Source organism: Culex pipiens, chromosome 2 (genome assembly GCF_016801865.2).
Source record: "Culex pipiens pallens isolate TS chromosome 2, TS_CPP_V2, whole genome shotgun sequence".
NCBI lineage: Eukaryota > Metazoa > Arthropoda > Insecta > Diptera > Culicidae > Culex > Culex pipiens.
Window position 1 is genome coordinate 29,629,922 of NC_068938.1, and position 27,033 is coordinate 29,656,954.

The 27,033-nt window shown below is 37.9% G+C and overlaps 1 protein-coding gene across 4 annotated transcripts in view; it reads left to right on the forward strand.

The window, feature by feature from the left end:
* The first annotated feature begins 12,537 nt into the window (after positions 1–12,537).
* Positions 12,538–27,033, forward strand: part of LOC120421993 (serine-rich adhesin for platelets) — a 121,285-nt gene continuing 106,789 nt past the window's right edge. For 2 of the 4 annotated variants that reach the window (XR_005606060.2, XR_005606062.2), the window contains exon 1: positions 12,538–13,570. The gene's annotated coding sequence lies outside the window, so the exon portion shown is untranslated. The remainder of the gene's footprint in view (positions 13,571–27,033) is intronic. The other 2 variants (XM_039585305.2, XR_005606063.2) reach the window with 2 other exon arrangements.

A 27,033-nucleotide genomic window follows, 5' to 3' on the forward strand; every position in this document is an offset into this window, starting at 1 on the left:
CTGGGTTCGATTCCCATCTGCTCCCAACGAGAAAGTATAGGAAATATTAATCTTGAAACTCTGAACATGAACGAAAAATCAAAGTCGCTCGAGTCGGGGTTCGATCCCCCGTCCTTTGGATTGGTAAGCAAAAATGCTAACCACTAGGCCATCGCGACTTGGTGAGCTATGATTGGAATTAGGAATACTGTTACTATCAACTATATACGCGCTGGGTCCTTGTCCATTTGACAAGGGTTCGGAAGTTCTAAATAACGTTTGAATCCGATTGGTGCAAACGTTCTTCAGGGCGGGGCTTGTCGATAAAGCTGAAGTACCTCGCGCTCGGCTAGCCAGCGTAGAAATGGGTCACCGAAGCTCGGCAGAGCTAACACCTTCCAGATGCCTATGCGAGTTATTTGCATGTATAGAATGTAGATCTAAAAATACATGGAAACAACTCAATTTGTAAGAAGCGACCGCGTGGTCCCGTTTGGTTGGTTGCACACACACACAAACATGTAAACAATTTAATGTTAACAGAAACCTAGTACTACGTTTTGTTCAGAAACTCATGCCGAACATTTTGCTACAAAAAGCTCATGAAAAGATGTTTTCTACAAAAAGTTATATAACAAATACTATTACAAAAATCTAAAAAAGTGCAAAAAAAGTTTGTATACCTCTCGAAAAATTAACATAAATAAAGTTATTTGTTGACAAATTACCATAAATCCAGTCTCCCAACTCCAAATAGGCATTCTTGACTGATTAAAAAAATAATTTGGATTGAATATAATGTTTACTAACTACTTAGTATAAAAGTTTATATAACTCTAGAAATTCTTTATAAAACTTATCTAAGCATAATTTTGCAAACTTTTAATTTAACTTAATGTCAATATATTACCATTGAATTGCTAAACAAACATTTTGGAGTGGGTATAACACCGTTTTGGGGGTCTTTGTATCGCTAGAATAGATTTTTCGTTGGACTTTAGTACCAACCCGGAATTACGTCGTCGGAAAATCCGCCGGCATCCGAACTGGTCCACAATTCACAAGTCAACCTATGTGGCATCGGAAAGAGCATAAAATTTCCGTTCTTTTGATACCCATACATCTATCTAGCGATACAAAGACCCCCAAAATAGTGCTATACCCACTCCAGAAAGTTTTTTAGCAATTCTATGGTAATATATTGACATTAAGTTAAATTAAAAGTTTGCAAAATTATGTTAAGATAAGTTTTATATAGAATTTCTAGAGTTATATAAACTTTTATACAAAGTAGTTAGTAAACATTATATTCAATACAAATTATTTTTTTAATCAGTCAAGAATGCCTATTTGGAGTTGGGAGACTGGATTTATGGTGATTTTTCAACAAATAACTTTATTTATGTTAATTTTTCGAAAGGTGTACAAACTTTTTTTGCACCTTTTTTGATTTTTGTAATAGTATTTGTTATATAACATTTTGTAGAAAACATCTTTTCATGAGCTTTTTGTAGCAAAATGTTCGGCATGAGTTTCTGAACAAAACGTAGTACTAGGTTTCTGTCAAACTTTAAATTGTTACATGTTTTATCACAAAATGTGCATAGTGCCCAAAGGTTGTAAAAACTTTTTTTACATACTGTAAATTATAAAATGTAAAAAATATTATAAAAAAAGAACCTCGCAACTCGTTCAAGTAAAAAAGTAAAAATTGCAAAATAAAATCAGATCAACAAAAAGTCATTTCATTATTTTTGATTAACATGTAAGCATATAGGCATTTTAACAGCTGAAATCATTTTGCAAATGACAAGACAAATGCTAACAAATCTTCAGGCGACATGAACTTTTAGAAAAATATATCTTAAATTTTGAAAAGAATGAAAAAATATATATTTTAAAATGATTTACCAAAAATATATTCAAAAAGTATATTAATGGTAAAACACGTTGTTTTCCAGATTTCTTGGCAACTCTCCACAGTCGATACATTGTCTACCGATTCAGTACGTTGCACTCGAATTAAATACATTTTAATGGCCATAAAAATTGTCATTTCTCTTCCTCTCCGGAGCGTGCGCGTGTGAGCCTGGCGCAACCCAGCTTGATTGATTGAATGTTGTCCCGCAAGTTACAGAGACATTGTTGATGAAATCGGATGACGGCTGAATCCGATCCTCACCAGAAGGAAACTTGAAAACTAAAAAAATACTTGTTTTGGTTTCATTATTGTTAAAAAAATCACACCGCATTGAACCATTTCTCATGCCCCAATTCAATCAGCCACTTTCCATTGAAAATGGAGTCCACCCACAACCAGCCCAAACGGGAAAGAGAGGGTGGTGTCGAATTCCGCCCAATTTTCTCACTGCCTGCGCTTCAAGAGCCTTTTAATTACCGGTGTTTAGGGAAATATTCGCCATTTTTTTGTGTTTCGTTCGTTCGCTCGGTGGGCTGTTTTCAATTTTGCTGGGAACTCTCACATGCGATATGAAAAGAGTCGAAAACAGCCTCAACGGCAGGTGCCTAATCGGTTGCCATTATCGTGAAAATACTGTAAGAAATCGTTCACATGACTTGAGTTTGGAGTCACTTTGGCAGAGAGGGGGCTTTTCTTCGGTACTTGTGCGGAGTACTGCGGTGCATTAATGAAAAATTGCACTTGTCTGAGGAGTTGTTTGGGGAAACCCAGCGGCTATGGTTGTAGAAGAGCCACCACTGTGGGTGGGAAATTGTGATAAAGTCTTGTTTGAAAAATTTAGGAAACCATAGTGTTGGTGTGAGTTCTCATGTTTAATTTTTTTCTATTTTATGGTAAAAAAATTAAATAAAAAATAAATGAAGTTCAAGTTTATTTGTAAATCTGAGAAATGTATTTTTAAATACTTTTTTTCTGACAGTATCATTAATATGGTCAACAAAGTAAAATCGATTTTAAGTTGAAAATATCACTTGTAGAATGTTTTTGAATCTCAGTAGTGTCAAGTCTCCAACATGGGTTTTTAAGAATCGATTTGAAAACTTTCTGTAAATTATAAAAAAAATAACAAAGTCTGATTTTTGAAATATTCAATTTGCAATAGATTTTTAGATGCAATAGATTGAATAATTTCATTCAGTGTACCAAGTTATCGCCATTTTTAGGTTAAATTCCAAGAAAAACATAATCAGATCTTAATAAAATCGGACGATTTTGTTAATTTTTATTTTTGGATTTTTTATTTGGCTAAAACTATTCGGGGGCCTATAATAATGACATTTTTTTTTCACCCATATCTACATAGCCTCATATAAATATGGCAGCTGAAAATCTGTATCTTTTAAAGGCAAAGTCGTTGGTATTGATGAGGACCAGTCGGAAAAAAATGGCACAAGGAAAAAAATCCCGATTTTTCCAATAACTTTTTTTTTAACAAAAAATCCTTTTCCTAAAACCAATATTTTTAATTTTTTATTTTTTTTAATGTTTTTTGGAGCAAAAACCCGCAAATTTGAGCCATAGAAAAGTATGGGCAAAAATAAAGCCACCGATTTAGGATTTGTTGGAAAAATGTTTTTTTTTCCCGAAAAAAAGGAAATTTACTGGAAAACAATTTTTGACTTCCAATTTGCAATGAAAAGTGAAATGTTTTTTTACAGATTGTGAAAAATTCTAGTTTTGGATGACTGTCCTTTCTTGCAAAATATTTTTTCGAAGAGTTGAGAATATTTCCAATAAAATTGTCTAAGATAAATTGAAGATTGGACATTTGGTTGGTGAAATAAAATGAATAAAAGAAAATGAAACAAAAACATTGAAGTTTATAAATTCTCATCCATTATTTTCTAGTATTGATATACCAGAAATAGATGGTCCTATTTTGAATATTAAAATCTGATGTTCTCGATTTTTTTTTAACTTTTCAAAATGGTGTAATGTTAAAATGGCTCTTTTTGAAATGTAGCATAGCATAGCATAGCATAGCATTGGTGTCTACCCGTAGCTGCTACTTCGTTATTGACCAGGACCCCCAAACATTGCTCCGTGGACCACAGATGAAAAGTAGGAACCAATCATCACCCCTTCGCAATTTTCAAAGGTCCCTATCGTGCTGATCAATACCGACGCCGGCCACGACCAGTGGTAAGACACGGGGAAGTGGATGGGAATGTTAGTCCGATACTTGAGTGATGGGACCGCCAAATCGACTGCGTCTCCGACAAAGTATCACATGAGTTTTGAGGGGTTAGTAAGATGGGTTATGAGGTCAGGATTCACTGTGGTAGGTGATGCGACCATAAGCAATTTGTTTATCGGTTGAAATTTGAAAAATCTTAGGCAGCCGGCTGCGGAAAGATACATAATTAATTATTTAAAAAAGTTTTTTTTATAATCGAACGCGTGCCAACCGAGCAGTAATGCTGTGGGATGGACTTAACAGTATCTTCATACTATTTGAACAATTTAGTTACCGAACGCAAAGAAAACAGGACACCGCGTAAACGATTGTTATGAAATTAAAACAATAACTTAAACGATCTAAACCGGCGGCGTGCCTTCCGATCAACGATGATTAAAGAAGGACTTATGAAAAATAAAATATCAAATAAAAGGCTTCAAAAAACACGATGCAAAGTAACCGCGAGGTCCCGCTACACAAAATCGAATCTTAACAGCGATACAACGATAATGGAAAAAATAGAATTGCAACTAAACTAACTAAACGATCAAAAACGCGTATACTTAGGGTAATAATAAATAATGAAACGACGAAAATATTCAAAAGGAAAATTTATATTTATCGACCGATTTTTTAATTTTACGCGGCTTTAAATATTTATTGAGCTGAAAAAAAGAAACAATAAACTCAACCACGCTCTCAAACACACATAAACCAATACGCTATTCTAGCCTGAACCATTAGATTTTAGACATAGATTTTTATCATAATCAAACTTCCAAAATAGCTAAGTACCCAAAATTGGGCTGAATTTCAAGTACAATAATTACGGACAAGTGTGACTACTGTTAAAGCATAGCATGCCACTCAGTGAGTGACACTCACTTGTTCAAACAGTACTCACTCGCAGTTGGCACTCACACACACTCATCATCCATTCTTCTACACACACACTCACACATTCTTAAGACGTCATCAAGAAACGAGCTCACCCATGTATTACAGGCTGGCAACCGCTCGCTTTTCCGCATCTGCTACTGCAACATCAATATTGGGTGCAACCCAACCGCACCGCCCAGACGACGGCAGCGTTGAACAAATCCATTTGTCGTCGGGCCCGCTGCCTATGACGTCCGTGTGTCCAACTTCCGGTCTACACCAACCGTTTCTATTAGAAAGCACCAACACAATCAAACGATTTTCGTAAATTACACAACAATTTCTTCTCCGAAACACACCCTTTCTTTCCGCTCCCCCTAGACACTCACAAACCCAAGCTCGACATAAAACGAGCTCACCTGATCGGCTCGTAGTAGGCCTCACAAACACCAATCCAGCCATAAATAATAAATAAATCCAAAAAAACTAACTCTTGAATTCAACGTATTTTACACAAAACATTTAAATCAAATCCTTCCAAATACATTTTTAAATAAGTAGATATATCCAGCATAACTCTTCATGCATATTCCGATTGGATTTCGCTCGGCCGATTTTCAAACACTAAAATCCAGAGAGCTTTTGAACGCATTTACTTTTCTGATCGGATCACACATTGATTATTCCACTGCGGGCGGCACTTCATTCGCACGCGTGCTTTCTTCTTGGGATGACAGCAGCTGATTTTCTTTTCTCTTTTCTTTCATGCGCTATCCCATGTAAACGATGTAAACGCCACTAGCGCATCTTCCGTCACTCTCACTCTTCCTTCGTGTATTCCCCACCGACAGCGACACCGAAAAAGCTTTACAAAAAGCTTCAATTCAAACCACGTGACGTTTCTAAGGGACAAAGTGAAACTGAAAAACACAAGCGAAGACTACAAGAGCAAAAACAAAACAAAGATTCCTTCCATGATTTGACGAATTCAAAAGCGAATATTTGATTCTAATTTTCGATATTCCGGCTGAACTCCATAATATTCCGACTCAAAACTTCAAAAACTATCATTTACTACCGATTACAAAACCAATGAGCGATTATTCACACTTATTTTCACAATTTGCCGCGGAGCCTCTTCACGACCGACCCCGGTAAACGAAAATTCAAAAATATTTGATGGCTCTTTTTGAAATGTTAATTAAAACTCCAACATTGAAATTTACCAGAGATTCGGAATATGTAAAAATTGAGCCCAAAAAGTGCCGAAAGTTTGTTGTAGAAAAGTCGTAAAACTATGAGAAAACCTGCGATTGGCCATAATGTTAATAAGGTAGGCTTATAATTCATGAAATTTTGACCTTATAAAGTAAGAGTGTTGGAGGCTGTTGCAAACTGTCATTGGAGTTTTAAAATAGTAGTTTATGCAACAAGTTGCGAAAACAAGTCTTTTTCAGCACAAGTCGTACTACTCGGTAAACCTCGTTGGATAAATACGACGAGTGCTGAAAAAATCAAGTTTTGCAACTAGTTGCTTGTAACATTGAAAAGTCCTACTTTTCAGCACTGGAATGGATGCTAAAATGTTATACTTTTCAGCACTTGTTAGGGAAAGTTGTACTTTCTGACAATTTCTACTTTTCTGCACTGAAGTGGGTTCTAGAAAAAAATCTACAAAAACTGCTCTATGAATTTATTGAGATGTGCTGAATTTTAATGGTATCAGTCACAACATTGCTATTTGTTTTTTTAAAGTGATTTTTTTTGGGAATGAACCAGTGGTAAAATGTGAAAGCCTGATGGATTTTGCCTTTCAGATGAGTGCAGGACTACTTGTGATTAAGCAATTGGCTATGAAAATCATTTAATTTTAAAACCCCGTTCGAGTCAAGCGTCATTAAATCCTCCTATTAGCCCACAGTGCCTCCACCTAGCCGAACTTATCACATCCAAAAGATCGCATGTTTGTGAACCATGTATTTTCGTGAGGGCGTTTGTTGGCCATTACCTTCGGGGCCACCATCGGAGTTTGTTTTCATTTCCACCCTTACTATGCTGGCTAAACATCTCACCACATACACTCCCGTTGATGATCCGCTCTCCTCGCTCACCTGCCTATAATTAAATTATGTTCCTACCTTGCTTAAGCTCGTCCGCCCGCAAAGAGATTCGCTAATCAGATAATTAACGAACAAGTGCAACGAGCATGATGCACACTTATTTTCGCTTTCGATACTTACGACGATGCTTTCCTCTGCGCCTATTTATGCCCCCGTGTTTTTGTGGGTGCTTTGAGGTGATCTCATCGCGAGATATTTTTTACCGGGGTACCGTGGAGTTTGGTCTATTGGGAACTTTGAAAATGTGAATTTCAGAATGTTCCAGATAACAGTTAGTAACCAAAGTCACCCTCACGCCCAGTACATCCGTTGTTTACGCTACATAGTAAAAGTTTTGGCGCTCCGTCTGAAGGTTGTCCAAGGTGCTGTGAACCCCTTCCTCGCCGGTTTGTTTATGAAGCAGAAGATGTTCGAGCTGTGTTTGGTATGCGATCCCTATAGCGCTCCCCAAAAAGAACTTCCTCAATTCACGTGTGGTTAGAGATCTGTTAGACCTTCCCCCTTGCTGAACAATGTAAACTGTTATTATTACGACCCATATTGGGTCTCGGTATCGCTCGTCAAGTACTGTATACAGACAGATCTTGCGGAAGTTTGTCGACCCGTGTGTGTGTGCCGCCACGACATCATCATATTTCAAGTCCAAGTTCAATCACGTTTCTTGCCATATTGCCACTACTCATCACGTTGCAGCATCTCTCATTGTTCCGTGGGTGATTTGTCGAATTGGTCAGGTTCGCGGACATAATTTATGTCCGCTAAATTTATGACCCGTTGGAGCGTTTAACTGTACGTAAAATTCCCTGGTGCGGATTTTGGAGTTTAAGGGGTTAAGCGTCCCCTGGATGATTAATTCAGCTGATGTCTAGACGTTGATGACTCTTTGGGGGGCATCCATAATCTACGTGAATTTTCAGGCTGAATTTTAGAAATTTCTAAGAATTCGATTTTCTTGCCTTTTTTTAAGGGCTGTATAAAGTGTGAAGGTATTTGAACATTAGTTGGTATAAAAAATTAAAATTATAAAAAAATAACAAAAACTTTCTGAACGGTGCCTCAAACCGGAACTATCGTGAGTTCCAACGGAGGACATCCCGCACAAAGTAGCAATAATTCGTGTGTGCATTACCATGTTAAATTATGAGAAAAGCTGTACACACAGATCTAGCGGAGTTCTAGCAGACTAAGGTGAACTACACCGTCCAAAGCACTTGCGACACGCGATAGTGACGTCATCATTCGAGGTGTAACCCGTAGAAAAAAATTAGACTTTGAAAAGCGTTTCTGGGTTGAGACTTACCAGAAACCTTGATCACCTTAGAGAAACACGCAAAGGGGCATCGATCAATCAGAAGTTGACCAAAGTTGTCTAATTAATGCAAAGATTTCTCTGCGTGTGACGCTCGCGTAAAGGTCCGTAAACCTCCCGAACCGCCATAAAGATCGTGTAGAACGGACCTGCTGACCCGCCGATTCTCGGCGGAACCGCGCCGATAATCAATAGTCATGCATAACGATCAATTTGGAGGATTTTAATGACCTAATGTTATCTCCTTATTTGGGCCGACCAGGACAGGTCTCTCGCGCAGCCGCAGATTTCCGCCAGATATCCGGACAACGCGATTGATCGCCGCTCAAGTCGCTGGACTTGTTTTGGCGCATTGGCGCTCGTGAAACGGAAGAAACGCCACACGGCTAAGAATTCATTCAGCGATCGTTCGTAAATTACACCGTACGTGACATGTTCATAAACCGCTCTGTGTGGTGGAACAACGACTCGGAGGGCTCCGTAATGAACCTGGTGGTGGTGGCGCTTGCTTACTTTGTGTCTGGGCTGCTACTTGGTACGAACTAGGGAGTTCACATGAGGAACTCAAAAGCTTCGATGTGAGGCCTGGATATAGTCTCAGCGATTAAAGATAAAAATACCACAATACCAAAGTATAAAATATATTTGAATGCTGAATCCACAGCTTTGCTTGGTTGAAATTTCCGATAGATATCGCTTCATCACTTTTAGGATCCCTACCATTAACTTGTCCGAACACGCAAAGAGAGCGAAAGCACCCCTTCCCAGTTCCAACCCCCCTTTTTCAGAATAAGTCATGACACGTTGCGTGTTTATCTTCCGGTTGGATAAAAAATACCCCCTCGTCAGGGTCATGTCGTCAGTAGAGTTATGGTGGCTGATGAAGCGTTCAATGGATGCCCCGTCGGTGTGCGTTGTACAGGGAAAATATTGGCGCAATTGTTGAATAATATTTACATACAAAAAGCAGGCACTTACCGGCAGAAGGGCTTTCTAGAGTTGTACTAAGTACTACAGGTACCTAGGCACACGCACATTCCAGCCCGTGAAGCCTTGTTGTTGTGCTCACCAGTTAAGCAACCTGGGGATGTTCTGGAATGGTGGAAAAGGGAGCTGATTGAAAGCGCTGACGCACGGAATCCGGAGCTGTAACCTCTTCAAGGATATGCAAATCTCAAGGGATGCTGGAGTTGACCGGAGTGTAAGTTGTTTATGGATGAAGAATTGATTGCTCCGAAATGTTCTCAGCTTATATGAAATTTGCAGCATTAGCATCTAATTCAAGGATTTATTTGATGAGGTAAGTATTTTATATGTTTAATGATAGCAATGAAAACATTTTCTATCATCCTAAATTAAGTTTGATCTACAATCTGTACGATAACAATATCCAAACAGGTGTTAATGATCTCGAAGCATCAAAATCTCTACGCTGTACCAGTTATACTATTTTTCAGCGCAGCTACTACAAACCGAAGCCCCAACTCAACCCAACTCGACTCGTTCGTATTTTCCCCCGCGCTTTGCCGATATCGTTCGGCAAGGGTGAGTTCCGAAGAAGTACATATTTGGCTCGAGTAAAACCGGCTAAAACACCTCTCTTTTTTTGCTGCTGAACTTGCCCAGCCAACGGTACCATACCATAAACCAAGACAGCAGCAGAGCCTCGCCAGGGTTGAAGGCTCGACTTCTTCGGGGCCTTCAAGAGAGGCGGTTTGAGCCCACTCGAACTCAAAACCGCACTCCGGCGGTGAATGCAACTTTTACGACGACCACTCACTTGAATGCAACGAGAGACGGCGGTGCGACTGCAAGCGGCGAACCCAGATGCGGGCTCAACGGTGAACTGTGGGAGAAGATGTTCAAATCTGGAATTCTTCTACAAGATTTTGATTTTTTTGCTTTTTTTGTGTTTTGAATACCCTTGACTCAATGCGTTTCCGAAAACACACAAAAAGCAACAAAAAAAGTTTGATCTTGGACCTTTAAAAAAAAAAACTCCAGTAATGAAAGATGGTAAAATTTTCGAAAAAAAAACAGAAATGTTCCTTATAAAATTATTGCTGTTGGCTTCTGGTCTGTTGGTATTTCTCTTTAGAACTGCCTGAAAGCATATTTTGGAAATATAACTGTGAAAATCAAGCTTATTTTGGACGCTTGTTAGGCAGTAACCCTGAATAGTTTATTTAACACAATTTTACAATTACATTGGAGTTCAAAACAAAAGAAGATACAATTTTAGTAAACTTTTATAAAAACTTAAAAAAAAAAACTAAAAAAAAGTGAAAAAAGGTGCTTTTTTCATTTTTTAAATATTTTTATCAAAATTTTAATGTTAAATATGTAAAATTCGGCTGATTGGACATTTCAAAACTTGACCTTTTTGAAAGATCAGAAAATTTCACAACTGTTTCATTTTGTAAAATTCACCATCAGTTTATGAGATATTAGTACTATAAAATTAAAAGATGTTTGCATGAGGCTTAAAAACATTCTTTTTTCTCTTTTGTTTAATTCACTGTATTTTAAGTACCAACAATCTTCAAAGTCTCTTAAGGAATTTTATTGGAAATTTTTTAAACTTTCCGGGAACAATATTTTCAGAAATGGACAACCATGGACACTTGAAAAAACGAAAAACTTAAATTCAACAGATAACGGTGTATTTCATTTGAAAAATCTGAGTAATATTTCTATTTTTCTAAAGAAAGAACAAATTGACTATAATTAGGCGGCAACATTTTTCTCCATACATTTGTATGCCTTAAAACTTGTGGTTTAATGTCTCTTACGTATAAAAAAATATGGATTTTGGGAAATTGATCTTTTTATAATTTTTTTTATAAAAAATCGGACTTTTTTCGTGCACCATTTTTTTTTTCTGAATAGTCTACATCAACATCTACAACTTTACAAAAGACACCAAACCTATTAGAAAATTCCATCAAAAACATATTTTCGAATATTACGAATAATACGTATTTAATGCTCAAATTTTATACCGGTACCATTTTTGTATGGACAGCGGCCAAAATTGTATGGAGCTAGTATGGATGGAATTTTGATTTTTATGTTTTCATGATATCGATTGATTGCATAAAAAGATTTGAGTGTTAAGTTTTGGTTTCTAGTTGTTCCTCATGGAATAATTCCCTAAATTTTAGCCCGTTTTGTCCTGTTGTTTGCTGACTTATTGCTTCAAAGCAGTATTGATGATAAATCACCTCATAATAAATTGAAAAAAATACATGTTCTCTTTACGCCTACATCTTAAACATAAAAATGTTTTTTTTACGTTTTTTTTGTTGATGATTTTTTTTTCAAATTTTCGATTCATTTTTACAAACTAAAAAATAGGTATGCTCCCTGCCAAGGGTTATGAATTTATTTCAGTTGAAAGGTTCTCCAAATCTCAGATTTTAAAAAGTAATATCTTGTTGTAGAGCTGTTGAATTCTTATACAATACTGATTAAATTGAATTGAAATAATTCTAGATTTTAAGTAGCAAAGTTCTTAAATAAAAAAATAGTATTATGCTTTAAATTTTGTTTTAACAGCTTTGTTCAAAAGTATTGAAAATTGAAGGGTTACTTTAAAGCTTTTCTCAAAAAAATAAAGTATTTTGAACAGTTTCATTTTTAAAGAACTGATTTCATCATTTTCATTAGCCCATATTTCGATGCCTCTGTGCTCTCTTATACTAACTAGATAGGAAAACCAACAAGCTTAGTACAAGAGAGCCAAGAGGCATCGATTTGTGTCATATTCCCTAAAATTTTAAACAATGCATTCGAAATGTAAACCATCGTTGTTACCACTTCCATTTTGAAAATTTTGAGAAAAATCATCCAAACCTGCCAAATCCCACCGTGCCCTTCACTGCTGCTGCTGCCGATGCAGTTTTCGCAGGTCGCGCACAACGCACGCGTTCATGCGTCCGACTCCATGCACTGAGAGCTTTAAGGTTTAGCTCAACTCAGCTCAACCCAAACCAACTCGATCGCGATTCTCGCTCTCGCAACGACCCACGTCGTCGTCGCCCGACTGTGGACTTGCAGCTTTAATGTTTTCTTCGCCGCCAGTCAGTTTCGCGTTGGCGGGCAGCCCATACAGACACCACCCAAGACAGAGAGAGAGACTTTGCAGAGTCGTCGTCTTCGTCGTCGAAACGCGTTTGGACAAGACAAGTCGCGCGTGCGCAAAAAAAGAGTACAGACGAAGACACTGCAGTGTGTTTTTGTTCAGCAAGTGTAGCGTACAGTGGAGTTGTCCGGTAGTTGTGGCTTTGGTCTGAATCTTTTTGGAGAAGACCAATTTGAAGCAGCGGAAACTCTCGGACTGCGGACAAGGGTCGCGAAAGGTGAAAGATTGCGGATTTGCATCTTCGCGAAGAACCGTTCGTACCTCGAAGGGCACTCGTTAGAAGCGACTTCCATCGGAGCAGCAAAGCGGTACTCCGGCTTCCTAATCAGCGATCACGATCACCTCTACCTTTCCGCTACTAACTGTAATTGAACAGACTGCACGAGAACATCTGCTACGGAACGTAGCACATCCCAGCCAGCCAGAGTCGAGAGTTCGTTCAACTGTGACTTAATCCAAGAATCGTTCTGCACGTGCAGCATCCTCTCACGGAGTCACGTTCCGGACACCGCTACCGAGACCGGTACTTGCAGCAGCAGCAGCCCTTGGCCTCCAAGATCTTGATCTCCTGGTCGGTCGTGGCCTGAACTCGCTGTTTGTTTTGCATTTTTTTTTGCGCGCGGTCTGGCGGAGTCGTGTGTGTTTGTGTGAAACGGTGGAGGAAGAAGAAAGCAGCTCAAGCAAACGGAACCAGCAGCTGAAGAAGTTGTTGAGGAAGATCACACGGTGAGCAACCGGCTGGAACCTCGAAGTTTGAAGATTTTTTTTGAAGTCAGAGGTGAAGAGCAAAGAGTTCGCGGGACAGTGCAGTTTGGTGGTGTAATCTTTGGGCACGAAAAACGAAACGAAATAGAGGGGAAGTTTGTGTGTTTTAACGAAAACGTAGTCCTACGTCAAAATCAACGAAATCCAGTGAATTAAGTTTGTGACAGTAAACATTCAGAGTATCCGATTACCGGCCAGTTGCACGATAAGCAAGGTAAATATTTATTCAATGTGGTTGATTTTGGCTTCCGATCGTGAGGAACTTGGAAGCCCTCTTCAAGTGATCTGAATTTATGGGGCTTCCCGACCAAAAAAACACAACCTAGAGTTGCTACCTCTTTGAAAACAAGCTCTTAAGCCGACCTTGATTGAGGGTATTGTTGTTTTAAGGGGTGAATAATTTGAGGGGAGTTTGCGATTGAAATGGATATCCTCTCTTTGTCAGGCATTATTATTGATTGGAGTCGAAATCGAAGTCCTTTGTGTTGTGGTTACGAACTTCTGCAATAGCTCTCCTCACCGATCGTCGAACCAGTTCTGTCCATGGAGGGGCCGGATTTGAATGAGTGATGTCATTTCATTCATTGCGCTTGCGTTGGCTTTTGTGTGAGAAAGAAAAGATAAACAAGAATTTGAGTGGTGTAATCTGCATGCAGACAAGTTTTTTGAATGAACTTGACGGTTATTTTGTTTTTGCAAGTAGTTTAAAAAATGTCTCCTAAAACAAAATTTTCTATCTAAACCCTTACACACTTAAAAATAATTGCGTAATATTATATTTATTTGATGCACATAACTGGAGCGTCAGATTTCACAGAAAATTACATCAGTATCTGAATTTGCCATCCACAAAATGTTGTCCTCAGGAGCTTGTTAAAACTGGTGAGAAACGCGAATAAAATTAAACTTTTCTCGCAGCACAACAAATTTGCTTTGCAACCCAAGATGGCTGACCTGACAGTGACACTTGTACGTACACGCTGCGTGCGACTCAACAATTTTCTGTTTGAATGTGGGTAAAATTAAGACACTTCAAATGTAAAATTAAGTCAAATTTGATGCTCAAGCTCTGTGCATCAATAGAAACGTGCAACTACATTAAGTAAACGAAAAATTTCAAATTAATTTAACATAATATTGCAAATTCATTTTTTTCTTGTTCTGATGAAGATTACGTTGAGTAAGATGTAAGATGTAAAATCATGTTGAAATTACAACTCCGTGTTCTGATTTTATATCATGTTACACATTATGTTATGTGTAAATTTAATATTTTTTTTAATCCTTTTAATCCAATCCATTGTTTTCACTTTGGAACTCTGATTTTTTTTTCATTTTTAGTCTGCACAGTAATCCAGATCGCTGGATTGTCCAGGTTTAGCTTTGGTGACTTCAGAAGAGTTGTTAAAATGCATTGAAAAGGGGCAATTTAAGGGGATGATTTACGAGGATGTTTCAGAAAATATAACCTTCCTGACAAGTTTTTTTTTCTTCCACTACAAAGTTCATGAGCATGTTAATTCAAGTAACTTTGTCCAAGATAGTTGTATCTCTCAATCAAAGCATTCTACATTTTTATTTTCGTTATCAAAAAATGAAGAATTATTTTGGACTTATAGGTTGAAAATTACAGCTATTTTGAGGCAAGTTTAAAATTTTGCTTGAAGTTTTTTTTTTCTATTTGCTATTTGACATTTTTGCCATTGACATTTATAGTTATTTGAGCCATCGCTTAGATGAATACTCACAGTTATTGCTTGAAGAATACCCCTTAATGTCTTGTTATCGCATAATATTAATTTAAAAAAATGAAAAAAAAAATAAAAAGAATATGTTGATAAACAATGCACAGTGGTCCAAATCGCAATACTAAGTAGATTTTTGATTTTCTGAAGAAAATTGTTAAGTTTTGGAGCTTTGGTCTGAAGGTGCAATTTAGTGCTTAGTTGAAAATTAGGGTGGTTGACGGCGATTTCAAAAATCTAACTTTTCAGGAATAGTTTTAGGATTTATTTCTTTTTTGGAAAGATGTTCTGCATGCAATCCAAACAACTTTTTCGTGGACACCAAAATGTTTGCTCGAATTCGACGTCTTCTACGATTAATTTGATTTATAGCAAATCTAATCTAATCTAATCTAATCTAACCCTAGCGCAGCCAGTCTTTCGAGGGCATCCTGGAAAATGCTTTAGGTTGATTAACGCCTAGCATCCTCTTGTCATTATTAACAATTGCAGTGCCCCAATGCAATAAATTGCTTTGAAACATCACAAACGTTAAAGCGGCCAGGCCAACTGCGTAAAGTTTACCGCAAAGATGATTCGTTAAATTGGATTGAGTTTGAGCACGAATGTTCAAACAACAACAAAATTCTGAATCTACAGGGGAGGAAGAAACGTGGGGAACCCCCGCTCACGTTCCTGTTTGTTTAGGGAATTTATCGTTGGGAGCCACCATGCTAAGAAGTTTTGGTGCTCCGGGACCCTCTAAGGATGGGACATTGTATTTCCACAAAAGACCTGGACACTATTTGCCGTGGTTATAGCGCCACAACTCGCTCTAATTTGATTTATAGCAAATCCTCAAAAATCATCTTTTTTTACGTAACAATTCAGTCTTCAGTCAAAAGGCAAAAAACTTTCTTACAACAGAAAGGTTTAAGTTTTTTTTTTTATCTCTTTAAACTCAAGATATCTTCATTTGAAAAAGTCTAATTTGTGAGGGAAAAGGGAACCACCCTAACAACATTCGAATATGGTTCAGCTATATATTTTTCACGTTATTTTGCCCTCAAAATTGAGCAATTGTGTAACAATATCTATTCTTGGTAATATTTTGGGTTTTTTATGTAAAATAAAATATAAATATAAATCCATAGATTTCCAAAATAGGAACAAAAATCTATTTGATTATTTAGAACCGTTGTACAGCCATTTTTCACATAGTTTTCCTACAATTATATTAATTTGCATATGTTATGGATAAAAACAAATACCCATGTTATAGTTAAAAATAAAAACAACGAAATATTTGAAGAATCCATGGAATTTTTAACTTTTCCTTAAATAAAGCTACAGTCCAGACTCGACTATCCGAAGCCTCGATTATCCGAAGGTTTGTATGGGACTTCAGATAATCGATCACGAACAAAAAAAAAATCGTGTTTTTTTTATTTTCTTACTTTTAACATCAAATTCGAGTTCTGTGACCTCATTTTAGTCAAATTTGAATGGTTGATTGTCTATAAAATTAAAAACTTTTTCAATTTTTAATCACCGCCATTTTGGCCACTATCTTGGATTTAAAAATGCTAAATTACTTTAGAGTAGTTTACTGCCCATGTTCGCATAAATGTCCCATATGCAAATATGCAAGCTGAGAAAAACGCATTTAAAGTTTGTCCCACACATAAGGCTACGTGTTAAGTTTTCGTGAAAAAAACAGGATTTCCTCCTGATTTCTAGAAAAAAGTACTGGATGTTATAGGCTTTTCTGAAAGAGCACACGATTTTGAACCAAACTGCATCATTAACTCAAAACGATACTTAAACCACCCTTAGGTGGTTGGCGCCTTCCTCACATTTAAAGGGTGCTATCCAAAATGCAAAAAGTGCATAAATAACTCTGAAGTGCTTATAACTTTTGATAGGGTTGTCAGATCTTCAATGTTTTGGACGCGTTGGAAAGCTCTTTTGAATACCTATCCAACGATAGGTCGCATGAGAGATCCGGACAACGTTTTCATCAACATATCTGAGATCCGGCCTCCAAAAAGCGTATAAATAACACATAATTGCTTATAAATTTTGATAGATTTGTTAGATCTTCAATGTCTTCGACGCGTTAGAACGGTCTTTTAAATACCTTTCTGAAAATGTATAGCATGACGGGTTTTCTTACAAAAACCACCCTTTTTACAATCTTCCGGACTTTTGTTAAAATCGTTTTCATTAGCATAACTTTTGAAGTACTTAACTAAACTGCATAATTTTTAATAGCGACTTATGGGACCCCAAGACGGATCGAATGACGCCAAAACGGACAAAATCGGTTCAGCCAATGTCGAGATAATCGAGTGACTCAGGAAGGCAAAACGATGAAAATGCATATGGGACATTTATGCGATCATGGGCAGTTTAGGGGTCATACTTAAGCTCAACAATCAAAAATAAGACAAAGAAAAAACAATTTTCCGTGATTTGATTATCCGAAGTGAAATTTTGCCAAGGCCTTCGGATAATCGAGTCTGGACTGTATATACAAATTATAGCTAAGCAACGAAACGAAACTATTGGCACTACGCCCCACGGGGCATGGCCTTCCTCTAACGTGGGATTTCTGCTCCAGCGCCTCTGACGAGACAGGAGAAACCGGGACCGACGTTTTACTTCACCATCCGATAGAAGCTCAGTGGATAAGGCGGGAATCGAACCCGCGTCTCATAGCATCATCGGGATCGGCAGCCGAAGCCGCTACCCCTGCGCCACGAGACCCCCATAGCTAAGCACAAAATCAATAAAAAAATAACATAAATTAGAACTTCTAGCAACAAAAAACAAAATAGATTAGTTGTTTCAAAATGCTTAACGGATAATTAAAGTTATGTTTATAGAATAAAATTGCCATCCATAACCACGTGGACACTTTTATGGGAATCTGTTACCCCCCTTCCCCCTCGTGTACAATTGTCCATACAAAAAAACTAACTTAATCCACCTTTGTGGTTGATGCCTTCCTCACTTTTTACCAAAAATGGGTAATATGGATGGTTACAGCTTTTTTTAGATTATGAAAAAAAGATCATAATATAAAACTTATGTGGAAATAACTCGATACAGGGTTGTAAGTTCTTCAATATTTTGTACTCATTAGAAAGTCCTTTCAATTACCTAACCAACGATTGGTCGGATGATGGATCCGAATATAGTTTACATACATTTAAGTAAGATCCGGCTTTAAAAAAGTACATAAATATCACTTAAATGGTCATAACTCGAGACAGGGTTGCCAGATCTTCAATGTTTTGGACTCATTGGAAAGGCCTTTCAATTACCTAACCAACGATGGGTCGGATGTTGGATCCGAACATAGTTTACATTCATTTAAGTGAGATCCGGGTTCAAAAAAGTACATAAATATCACTTAAGTGGTCATAACTCAAGACAGGGTTGCCAGATCTCCAATGTTTTGGACTCATTGGAAAAGCCTTTCAATTACCTAACCAACGATGGGTCGGATGTTGGATCCGGACATAGTTTACATTCGTTTTAGTGAGATCCGGCTTCAAAAAAGTACATAAATATCACTTAAGTGGTCATAACTCAAGACAGGGTTGCCAGATCTCCAATGTTTTGGACTCATTGGAAAGGCCTTTCAATTACCTAACCAACGATGGGTCGGATGTTGGATCCGAACATAGTTTACATTCATTTAAGTGAGATCCGGCTTCAAAAAAGTACATAAATATCACTTAAGTGGTCATAACTCAAGACAGGGTTGCCAGATCTCCAATGTTTTGGACTCATTGGAAAGGCCTTTCAATTACCTAACCAACGATGGGTCGGATGCTGAATCCGGACATAGTTTACATTCATTTAAGTGAGATCCGGCTTCAAAAAAGTACATAAATATCACTTAAGTGGTCATAACTCAAAACTGGGTTGCCAGATCATCAATTCTTTGTGTAAATATGGGTATTCGGCGCCGTCGCTCCGTGCCATACTTTCATACACTTAGAAGCCCAGGGCGGCGAAGTCCTTGTAGATAAAAGGAAGACACTAGTGGTTGGTACCTAGCAATGGTGGCCGACAGCTATAAAGTCAACTTCGTTTCAATGTTTTGGACTCTTTGGAAAGGCCTTTCAATTACCTAACCAACGATGGGTCGGATGATGGATCAGGACATAGTTTACATTCATTTAAGTGAGATCCGGTTTCAAAAAAGTACATGGATACCACTTAAGTGGTCAGAACTCGAGACAGGGTTGCCAGATCTTCAATGTTTTGTACTCATTGGAAAGGCCTTTTAATTACCTAACCAACGATGGGTCGGATGATGGATCCGGACATAGTTTACATGCATTTAAGTGAGATCCGGGTATTTGTGAAAACACATTTTTATACATAACTTTTGAACTACTTATCGAAACTTCAAACAATTCAATAGCGATGTATGGGACCCTTAACCAAGTCGAATGCAACAGGTTCGATTAAAATCGGTTCAGCCAGTGCTGAGAAAACTCAGTGAGAATTTTGGTCACATACATACATACACACACACATACACACACATACACACACACAGACATTTGTTCAGTTTTCAATTCTGAGTCGATATGTACACATGAAGGTGGGTCTAGGAGCTTTTAATAAAAAGTTAATTTTTAGAGCAGGATTATAGCCTTACCTCAGTGAGGAAGGCAAAAAACCCCTAAAGTTTCCACGTGGTTTATGGATGATCCCTATGTTTCAAGGAATTTATAGAAATATGTATCTCTGAATGTTTTTCCCGATCTGTGTCCCAAAATTTAAATGTTTAAAAAGATTAAAATGTTCGATTCGATTTAAAACTCAAATTTAAATTTTATGCATTGTATTCTAAATAGTTTACGACAGATTACACAAGACTGTTTCGGATATTGTTGAATTAGAGAGGATTGAATTTGCATTGGCCTTTTTGCATTAATTTATTTTTATTTTTTTAGGATGTTGATTTATGTTGATCTTTACAAACCAAACATTTAAATGTCACTTATCCCTGAAGATTGTATCGCAAACAGTTGTGTAAACTTTCATTTAAATGTGTCATTGCCCAAGTCATAGCTCTTTAAACCACAATCTTCCCTTCCATCAGCAAGACCCTTCTCGTCCACTTCCAAACTCACCATTTCGTTACCAAATCTCAGCAATTTAGATAAATGTCTCTCGGAAGATTTCAACTTCAACATAAGCACTCTCATTAACTTAATAACCCTTTGTTGCAACTGCTGCGGCGGCCTCTTCAGCCTGGACCAAAACATTTCCGTATGAAACTCCATCACTGTTTAGTTAAAGTTTAACGAAAAAAAAAACCAAGCTTGAAGATCTTCCTAGAGTGGCCATCCATCGCCGTGCGCCGCGGTGTCATTTAGTGTGGTAAACATTGTTACTTGTCCACTTCTACACTAATAATCCCACTCACCAAAAGTGCAATTTAGTCACCAGTCAGCGGTCGCGGTGTGGTGCTGCAACCGCCTGAAGACAGTACATTTTCCCACTGTGGGATGAAGCTAGTTTTTTAAGTTTAACCCCCTTTTCGTTCACTTTTTACGCTGGCGAGCTTAACGAAAACAAGCGACGAACCGGAAAACATCGCGAACCTTCGCGGGGCATCTCGGGTAGGAAAACATATTCCATCAAGTGGGGTTGCGCGGGGGGAAAACATAACTTTCCTCGGCCATTGTTGCCCTCATTGGAAATTGGGCGAAAAAGTTCGGTGGGGTGACCTGTTTGTTGAGTTTCCCAAAAACTTTTTTTCGGTGCAGAATTGTTTAGTAGCATCGTTTATTTGACAAAAAAAAGTGGAAAAATTGATTTCATTATTATTTTTCAATGTTTTGGAAGTCCACCCTACTGCAAAGCCCATCTCGACGTCGTCGTGCTATCTTGTCGCACCCGCCATTTTGACGTTCCGAGAAAAACGCGTTTTAATGTTTGACCTTGAATATACAAAAACGAGAGCACGCAATGTAAACAATAACAAACACGTTTTGTTTGGCTGACCATTCTGTGCAATGTCCCGAAGTTTGGTTGAAGTTGGTTGCTGGAGTCCCGAGTTATAATTACAAATGTTTACGGTAGTCTAGCTTGTACGTGCGACAAACGCATCCTGACTTTCCTGGCCTGAAATCCCTTTGGCCTTTTGTCGCACTTACATCAATTTTCATGGAGTGACAAGATAGCACGACAAGATTGAAACTACTTTCATATGTAAAGTGACAAAAATGCACGGAGTTTTTTTCGGTTTTTGTTGAATATCTCAGGATTGAAATCGAATTTTGGGGATCTGTGAAGATCAAAAGGTGAGGCATTGTGAGCTGCACAAAATGGCGTTCTTAACTCAATTTGGCCCAAAATGCACGTACGACAAGTTAGCACGATGGCGACGATCTGCAAAAGCCCAAAGAGGAAAGCAACAATTAAAGTCGAAAGCTCGTCTTATTCTCTCCCCAACTTTTTTTCGTGGGCTCCAAATGTCTACCTTCTCGTGTCCAAATTAAATGGTGAAAAAAGAGTTGAACGGATCCACTTCCTATTGAGTCCCGCTTACGCTGTTTGATTTAGTCAACGATTGTGGCGAGCCCTGATTTAATAAGAGTTAATTAAATGTATAAATGCAACTTGAATTTAGTGATTTTCCGAATATTGGTTTTGCGTGATACGAGATGGCGCCACCAAGATTCGGTAACCTCCGTCACTTCCTGGCGCTAACTGGCTTAAAAGTGGCCCCTCAAATCAGGATTAATTTGCTGCCAAGTTAGTCACACCATCAGAGATAGTACGAACGCAGCACGCACATAACACGGCGTTGACGCAACTTCAACCGACTGAATATGGTTAATCACGAGTGCGAGCAGCTTTTTCCACCAATCAGGGCCTAATGATTATGTTTAAATGTTGGACGCGGAAGGTTAACGAGATGCCAAAAAGGCTTCTTCAACAGATTTTGGTTCCAACTAACGCCGTTTAGTGTGGCCGGACATGATCGATTAACCGACCACTACTGAGCTGTGAAGAGAGTCGTTGGTTAGTAGAAGAGGTGATGATCGGCAACACTTTATCGTTTTTTGCGAAAACGATTTTATTCGGTGGTGACGAAAAGGTCACGACAGAAGTGGCCACTTCTAGACAATCATCCTTAGGCAATTAACACCTCTCAAAAGGCCTTAGTTGAGACATTATGCAAAGTGTTGGTTAATAGTGCAATTAAGAGGGTAAATGAGTGTTGACGAAAAATAATATCTTTTTAGGTTAAATCATCAAATAACCTTAACACAATTGACCATAAAATCCGGAAACTATGCCCATGGCCAAAAGATTAAAACCTCCATACATAAGCTCTTTTCGAAAAAATCCACCAACCGTTAACCGCTCACCTCATCAATGTTCATGGTGCTGATCGCGCTGGAAGAACTAGAGTAGATCAAATTAACCATACCCAGCTGCCTGTGGTGAGGATAGCCTTTAAGAAACTGCAGCACTATCGCTTGATCAGAACCAGCCAACCGTTTACATGGAGTCCATTAATCACACGGGAAATGGCCCCGAAAACGCCACCGAAGAGTCATTGCTGGAAATGATTTTATATTAATATCGAGCAAACACTTACTTATTTAAACATCTTTTAACAATTTTTCAAAATTGGTCATTTATTAGTTTTATGTATTTTAACCTTAAAAAAACAGTTTTCGAAAAAAAATTGTTTTCAGGTAGTCAATTTAAGAGGCAGTATTTGTAAATATTGCTCGGTTTGTGCTAGAGGTCGTATCGAGGTGCTCCGATTTGGATGAAACTTTCAGCGTTTGTTTGTCTATACATGAGATGAACTCATGCCAAATATGAGCCCTCTACGACAAAGGGAAGTGGGGTAAAACGGGCATTGAAGTTTGAGGTCCAAAAAACATAAAAATCTTAAAATGGCTCGCATTTCAGTAAAACTTCATCATTTCCAACTCTCTTAGGTGCATTCGACAGGTCTTTTGAAACCCTTTAAAATGTGCCATAGACATTCAGGATTGGTTTAACTTTTTTTCATAGCTTTTGCATATTACTGCTCAAAATGGATTTTTTTTAAACCTTAATATCTTTTTGCAACAGCCTCCAACACCCATACTCCCATGGGTCAAAAGTTAGGGAATTTCATGGACTATAAGCCTACGGTAATAACTTTTTGGCCAATCGCAGTTTTTCTCATAGTTTTTCGATTTTTCTAGAACAAACATTTTACAACGTTAGTTTTTGCCCTGTAGGCTCCCATAGCGGCACTTTTTGGTCTCAATTTTGTCATATTCGGTTGATATTCGGAATCCTCGAAAAATTTCACGTTAGTTAGAAGATTTGGAGTTGTAAATTTGATTGGAAAAAAATGCCATTTAGAATGAATTAATAGTAGTTTATGCAACAAGTTGCAAAAAGAGGATTTTTTCAGCACGAGTCGTACCTTTATCCAACGAGGTTCACCGAGTTGGATAAATACGAAGAGTGCTGAATAATTAAGTTTTGCAACGAGTTCCATACAACATTTTTTGCAATTCCAAAAAACACACACTGAGTGAAATTTTATATCAAATTTTCATGTATTTTATCAATAAATCGTTTAAATCAAAAAAATGTAGAAAAGTGTTACTTTTCGAAACAAGTGCTGAAAAGTTCAACTTTTTAGCACCCATTTGAGTGCTGAAAAGTAGAACTTTTCAGCATTTATTTTGAAAAGTGTTGCTATTCGAATCTGTTATTTTTGGTACAGAAAAGTAGGCTATTTCGTCGTTCAAGAATGACAGGAAAAGTAAGTAGTTTCACGACGGAATTGCAAAAAATATTTTTTTACAATTTGTTGGATTAAGGGTAAAACAGGTTTTCGCCTACTTGATACAGCATTTGACGTATTTACCACAGAGTAAATTAGATCTATTTCTTTTTTCAAAAATGTTTTATTTAATTATTTTTTTAATCAAATTTACAACTCCAATACTTCAAACTTACGTGAAATTTCCCGAGGATTCCGAATATGTAAAATTTGAGCATGAGCATGAGCATGAGAGACCACCCATGGTTGTCCTTCTCCGTTGCTGAACAGGACCGTAATATCCCATCAGCACAACTGGTCACACGCTTCAACGATCAAATGATGTTTCCCTTATCAACAGCATGCATGAATGCGCTGAAAAGATAAAACATCACGATCATCAAAACTAGAGCCGGTGCGAATAGGAAACAGTCGTTGGCCACCAACGGCGCCCGCCATGTCAGTTTGTAGATCTCGAGGGGATGGGACGGGAATGTTAGTTAGCACAGGCTGCTACCAAGGGTGGGTTCTATACGATATCCACACCCCCGCGTGTGCCGGAAAACTACTTCTACTTGGGATTTTGTTAGTGGGGAAGGGTAATGGCCAGGATTCATCATAGAGGATGATGATGTGGCCCAATAATCAATGAATTTTGTTGAATAGGGTGATGTATTATGTATTCTCAAGGCAAACAATCGGATGATGCGGATGAGACCGTTCCCGGTTATTTGGTGTTGAGTTTAACATAAATGATTCAATCTTAGACAGCCGGCTGTGGAAAGATAGAATCAAAATTATGTGTGATTAAAAGGTGAAATATTTAACTCAGCGTAACATATTTACGTAGAGTTGCCCTGAGACTATTTATACTTTTAAATTATTATAAGATGAGCGACCAATTAATGACTGAAGAATTATGATGTTATCTGAAGGACTTGAACAATCGCGTTGAAACAATATTTGTCGCCGTGATTCGCGGGAAACGAATGGTCGAATTGAATGATAATATATATTTTGCTGACGCAATTTAAAAAGAATCTTCCCGTGAAATAATTGCAAATCATAGAACAAAGAAATCCGACTGTGATGTGTATCAAATACATGACTAACGAGAAAAACACACCGACGACGATGGACGAAAACGGAACGCGAAAAAAATGCGTCCCGACGGACAGGCACCTCGAAATGAACTCATTCCGAATATGTAAAAAATGAACCCAAAAAGTGCCGTCATTTTTTCCTATAGGGCAAAAACTAACGTTGTAAAATGTTTGTTATAGAAAAATCAAAAAACTATGAGAAAAACTGCGATTGGCCAAAAAGTTATTACCGTAGGCTTATAGTCCATGAAATTCCCTAACTTTTGACCTATGGGAGTATGGGTGTTGGAGGCTGTTGCAAAAAGATATTAAGGTTTTAAAAAAATCAATTTTTAACAGTAATTTGCAAAAGCTATGAGAAAAAGTTAAACCAATCCTGAATGTCTATGGCTCATAGTGAAGTGCTTCAAAAGACCTTTCAAATGCATCTAAGATAGTTGGAAATGATGAAGTTTTACGGAAATGCGAGCAATTTTAAGATATTTTATGTTTTTTGGACCTCAAACTTCAATGCCCGTTTTACCCCATTTCCCTTTGTCGTAGAGGGCTCATATTTGGCATGAGTTCATCTCATGTATAGACAAACAAACGCTGAAAGTTTCATCCAAATCGGAGCACCTCGATACGACCTGTTACACATTGGTGAAAAACTCGCTCTTAATACATTTCAATCCAAGTAATGCTTCAAATTCAACCAAAAGGTCACCGCCAAAATTTGCTACGCGATATTCTCACTTCACGTCCAAAGGTCACACAATTAGTTACGCCCGTCCAGAAGTCCTAAAATTTTGGCGCGAAACTTAATCCCACTCGGCTATCAAAAATCCTTCACTGTCATCAATACAAGACTCGCGCCCGCTGCAGTTCTTAAACCTCGAAGGCATCCAAGGTCCACCATCGAGACACGCTGCAAGTGTCGATTGAATTTCTTGAACTCGTGCCCAAATAAGGTCACCGATTTTTCGTTTCAAATGTGCGTCCTTTGAGCTGTGAACCCTACAAGTCACCAAACCGGTCTCGGATAGATCTGCGCACAGATCAAAACATTGCGGCTGTGCCGCATGGTGATTAATGCACTATCAATCAAGTGGCACGTGATTCGATTGGTAACGGGGCGTCAGTGCCGTCACCTTCCGATTTGCAGGGTGGCGGCGCCTCACTCCTAATTCGTTCTCAAACATCACTTTTCCATTTGCCCGCGGATTCTCGAGCCGTGCCTCAAGCTATCTTAACGGTCTGAAGTCTCCACTACGGTCGCAAACATGGTCGCTTTAATAGCTTAATCAATACGATTTGGCCGATTCGCGGCTTTACGACGTGTAGTTCTTTCTAATTTTCATTTTTATTGGGCTTTAATTGAAGACAACATGGCACTATTTGGAAGTCGCGGCATTTGAAATGAGGCGAAATTTCGCAATCGACCTCGCCTGAAGTTTGGTTATTTGAGGAGTCTGTTTAGGAAGGGGGAAAGGAGAGCGCTCGGATTAAAATACCCCCTCAATTTTTGGTGTAACTTTTATCCAGTATGGACGCATGTTGAAAACTTATCTTGTTTAACACTTATTATCAATTAGGTTTTTGATTGAATTATTTTGTTTATTATTACAGTCCAGACTCGATTATCCGAAGGCCTCAGAAAAATTTCACTTCGGATAATCGAATCATGAAAAAAAAAAGTTTTTTCGTTGTCTAGGTTTTGATTGTTGAGCATATAGGTATGATCCCTAAACTACGGTAAAATTATTTAGAATTTCTTAATCCAAGATGGTGGCCAAAATGGCGGTGATGCAATATTGAAAAAATGCATTTTATTTTTTTAAAGGCAATCAACAACTCAAATTTTATGTTAAAAACAAGAAAATTAAAAAAACACGAAAAAAAATTTTTGTTGCTGATTCGATTATCCGAACTCCCATACACACCTTCGGATAATCGAACTTCGGATAATCGAAACTTCGGATAATCGAGGCTTCGGATAATCGAGTCTGGACTGTATAATAAACATTTGTATAACATATAAAATGCCATCTTT